General features: G+C 32.1%; 1 pseudogene; it reads right to left on the reverse strand.

Moving 5' to 3' along the window:
- Nucleotides 1-3,255: 3,255 nt before the first annotated feature.
- LOC144835776 (2-oxoglutarate and iron-dependent oxygenase domain-containing protein 2 pseudogene) lies at nucleotides 3,256-4,921 on the reverse strand (annotated as a pseudogene).
- Nucleotides 4,922-5,311: the final 390 nt, after the last annotated feature.

Here is a 5,311-nt window from a genome sequence, read left to right on the forward strand (position 1 = left end):
TTATTTTTCTCAAGGTGTGTAGGCCTAAAGCAGAACAATGAATGCTTGCTTTATCAAATTTCAGTTTGCTTGTAAGCCTTACCAGATCGATTTATTTGTTACGAAAAAATATCGATAATAATGTTCTTGTACTTTTTATAACTTTATGTTTATGAATATTGTTATTAGCAAGAATACATTGTGGTTTATATAAGTTTAAGATAGAAAAACCAGCACTACAAGTTGTTGTATAATTTGCAGCTGTATAGCAAGAATCAATCATAACTGGATACTAGTTTTAATGTACAAAAGATTAACTTATTTAAAACAAACTGTCGCGACACAACGACATTTCTTGATTTTAAGCTAAATAGACAGGCATCATTAATTCTTCCCAACGTTTTAAAGTAGCACTAAAGAGCAGAATTATTTTTATTTATTAATTACAACATAACGTACTCCTAGGTAACTAAAATATAACGAATGTCAATTCCAGGAAGGGATCTGACCCTTCTGCTAATAACAAGCACAGTCTGTAATCGTATGCGTAGAATGTCGAGTGCTCGGTGGCAGCACATGGTCACGGTAAAACTGGGCATTTTGTTGATATCTTACACTGATGTAAGTACTAGGCCTACATTTAATGAATCACAATTAAGGTGATTAACCCTTTATTTCTCTAGCTAGTTAACTTGGAACACCATATTTCACACATTGTTAAAGTGTGTCTGTATTTACCTTAGCGGAGGTGTAAATTGCTAATTCGTATTTCCTATTTATTTAGCAAAAGCATTATCTTAAACGACGTTTTCTGTAGGTATAGTTAATAAAAAGAATAAGTGCTGATACTGCTAATATTTATTTGTCCATATGAAAAACATTAAAACATAAACAAAAATACATTATGAAACTGGCGAATAATAACAATAATACAAGATACAATTTAAAACATGTACAAAATGAAATCACTCTAAAATAAATTGCATTGCCTGCCTTGTACATCCTACATAAACAAATATGCAATTTAGAGTAGTAGAACTTGATTAGTTCATAAAAAGCTTACGAATAGCCTACCCTACACTATATTCGAAATAGACTAAATTCAAGACTCAAGGGGCGTTTATTACAAGGGATGTTTTATGGGAAGAGGGGGTGGGGCGGTTGCGTTTATTTAAATAACCGTAATTGGTTCTCTAGGCCTGGTGTATATATCTTCACAGATATGGATGGATTAACAATTGTAAACGCACCAGCTGACCTATAAATAAATAATAATATACATTTATAATACCTTATTATTTATTTCAAATACAGCACAAATTTATATTGACATCCGAGTTAGTGGCGCAACCAAAATAAAACAATTGAGCAAAATAATGAAAGGAAACAAAAAAACGCAACATAAAAATATATACAATATATTATTTATCCTATTGCTCTTTATTCATTAACCATCAATATAGTTGATTTTATACGATACATTCCCATTGTCCAAATCATCCTATCGCTCTTTATTCATTAACCATCAACGGACAACATTCCGACGGAGCTATAGTTGATTTTATACGATACATTCCCATTATCCAAATCATCCTATCGCTCTTTATTCATTAACCATCAACGGACAACATTCCGACGGAGCTATAGTTTATTTTATACTATACATTCCCATTGTCCAAATCATCCTATCGCTCTTTATTCATTAACGATCAACGGACAACCTTCCGACGGAGCTATAGTTGATTTTTTTCGATACATTCCCATTGTCCAAATCATCCTATCGCTCTTTATTCATTAACCATCAACGTACAACCTTCCGACGGAGTTATAGTTGATTTTATACGATACATTCCCATTGTCCAAATCATCCTATCGCTCTTTATTCATCAACGATCAACGGACAACCTTCCGACGGAGCTATAGTTGATTTTATACGATACATTCCCATTGTCCAAATCATCCTATCGCTCTTTATTCAATAACCATCGGACAACCTTCCGACGGAGCTATAATTGATTTTATACGAGACATTCCCATTGTCCAAATCATCCTATCGCTCTTTATTCATTAACCATCAACGGACAACCTTCCGACGGAGCTATAGTAGTTGATTTTATACGATACATTCCCATTGTCCAAATCATCCTATCGCTCTTTATTCATTAACCATCAACGGACAACCTTCTGAAGGAGCATTGTTTGATTTTATAAGATGCATTTTTGTCATATCGTTGTTTATTCATCAAACAGAAACAATAAATATCGATAAAAAAAATGAAATTCTAAATATTTGGAGTTTATGTTACATTAGTGCATGCATTAGTAAGAAAAAAATTTCATTCGTTCCCATTAAAATATTTCATATATATTAATAGTATTTCTAAAATTCTTCAGGTTGTTTAACCGTTGGCCTGTCCATCTGGTAAAGGTTTACTGAAGAACCAGCCGGAAATTGATGACTGGATGAAACGAGTGGAAGACAAATTGAATCCAGATTACGATGAATTGAATAAACCACTGAAAGCAGTTTGCCAACAATGAACTAAATAGGCCTCTGTAAGAGATGGCCATTTATGTTCTTTCTATCATTTTCAACAATGAACTAAATAGGCCTCTGCAAGAGATGGCCGTTTATGTTCTTTCTATCATTTTCAACAATGAACTAAATAGGCCTCTGCAAGAGATGGCCGTTTATGTTCTTTCTATCATTTTCAACAATGAACTAAATAGGCCTCTGCAAGAGATAGCCGTTTATGTTCTTTCTATCATTTTCCAACAACTAAAGTAGTTCTTTCTTTCGTTGTTGTTTATTAAACATTTCCAACAATATGTTACAATTAGTTCTTTCTTTCGTTTGTTGATTAAAACATTTTCAACAATTTTACAATCAGTTCTTTATCTTCGTTTGTTTATTAAAACATTTTCCACCAACAATATATTAAATACTTTTTACAGATTATTAAACAATAATTAAGCTTATTTTCAAGGAGTTTTTTGCACAAGTGTCACTAGTTTGGAACCAGCTTCCACTCCATACCCGTCAATGTAAATCTTTTAAGCCACTTCTAAAATCACCTTTTTCAATAATTCTTGTTGGTCTTTTAGTGCTGTGAGGCATCAGTAAATAGCGCTTTATAAAAGTTTATTATTATTTTTATTATATGATATATTTTTATAAAAAATATACTAATGTATATATAGTACTATAATAGTTCCGTTTGATGGAGACAATGTTTTCATATCTTCTTATAAACTTCCCATAAGGATTTCAAACCAATGTCTTTATGCCTTAACACGGGCTCAACCATTCTTGACATCTTTACATGTCACATAGTTAGGTCGCAGAGAGGTCATAAATACACATGTCCATTGGAAGAATCTTGTAAATATATTATTTGAGTTGTAAAATTGTTGACCTATGCATTATAAAGTACGACGACACTTGTATTTTCTGGTTGAGTGAAGCCATCTCCGAATCCAACAGTCTTAATAAGTTGAGGTTTATTATCACACATTGGACATAATTTATTCCTTATTTTGGAAGATCGCATCCAAATAATTAGATTGTACCGTTCACCATCTGATATTGGAAGAGCACCGTGCATGTGTTGTCCTCGATGAATTAAACCATACGTTGGCTTGTGGCAATATTCAGTACGCTGTGGTTCTTCTATTCCTCGTTGCTGTGAAAAACAACACAAAATTAACAAACCTGCTATGTTGCTAAATAAAAGACAACCATGTCACTTGTAGATTCAACAGAGGTATACAAAAGCCAACATGGAAGCCTAATGTGCAATATTTTATATGACTAATGTTAGACTGGCTTCAGACTGCCACCAGGAAATGACATTAAGAACATCTTGTCTTGAGTCCTTATCATGTGTATGAACAGAAAAGTTGAGGTACTTAAAACAAGCATCTGAGGGTGGTTGGGAGAATAAATACAATATGATTGTCACCAATATAGCTACATTTTTACTTTTAAAAATTGTATTCGGGTCATAATAACAAAATTGTATCGGTCATAATAAAAAAATCATAAATAATAATAAAATTCATAAAGTATTACTTATTCAGTGCCAAAATTATACAAATCATTGCTTTGTTTTTTTATAACCGGACATTTTCAGGCATTGTTTCTACTTACATGACGCATGCCTCCAAAATACAATGAGCCCTCAGTGAAATCACTTGTAAGTGATATATTAAGAGTGACCTCTGCATTATCATAATGATAGTTAAGATCCAAATCTTCTCTTCTCTTGTACTTTACAACAAAAGCTTTGTGAGAGTCTAACAAGTCTCCACCACTGTCTGGATACAAGAGCCTAGCGAGTGGAGTTATGTAATTCTGACGTAAAGGTGTGATGAAGTAGTCATCAAATCCCAATTTATTCATTAATACCTACAACAAAAGAAATTGAGCAATACATTTTGAGAATTTTAAGCAGGTTTATGCTTTACTAATAGTAGTGGCTTTTATTTTATTTTTATTTATTTTCAATCCTTCTACATAACAAAGAAATCAAATAAATTCTTTAAAAACAAAATCAATATCAAGAAGTGATAAAATACAGTAAAAATCACAATACTTGGTCAATTGTAGATCATGGAAGTCAATGAATTCTACTACATATTATACAAATGTGTTATAATACAATATTGTGTGTAATGCATGTGGTGGCATTTATTTGAGGGAAAAAGTAGAGGTTCCGGGCTGTTTATGAGAGGGCATTTATACCAAATGATGTTGTATGGGGTAGGGGAGTTAATTTGAGGTGGGGTGGGGGTTTGAGTAGTTTATGCAAAGCAGGGCATTTACGGTAGCCACACTTACACCATAATTGTTCATTGTATTTGATCTTCTTTTTGGTAAATCTGTGTTTTCAAAATGTTCTATTTCTTCTTTAAATGAATTACAAAACTCTTCAGTAAACATTGGAAAAGATTAAATACGGTTTCCTACATAACAAAACCAGTTAAATGTGAAACTGTAATCTGGAATAATAAAAGGGAAAAGATAAAAAGAAAAACTCTAATTGGTGATGTTGAGATGGGAGGCATTAAAATGCCTGATTTTACTCTTCATGTTAGCGCACTCATGTGTGGCTGGTTAAAAAGAATTATGAATGATGATGGTGCTAAATGGAAAAGTATTCCAATGTATTATATTAAAACAATATGTGATGTTAATGTTTTATTTAATATGTCATGTTATAGTATTATTGATGTTAATTCAGATAATATTCCAATGTTTTACAAAAATATGATAAAAGCCTACATAAATTATAACAGAATCTCTAAAAAACCCTGAAAGTTATAACGATAT

This window comes from Antedon bifida, chromosome 2 (genome assembly GCF_963402885.1).
Source record: "Antedon bifida chromosome 2, ecAntBifi1.1, whole genome shotgun sequence".
Lineage (NCBI taxonomy): Eukaryota > Metazoa > Echinodermata > Crinoidea > Comatulida > Antedonidae > Antedon > Antedon bifida.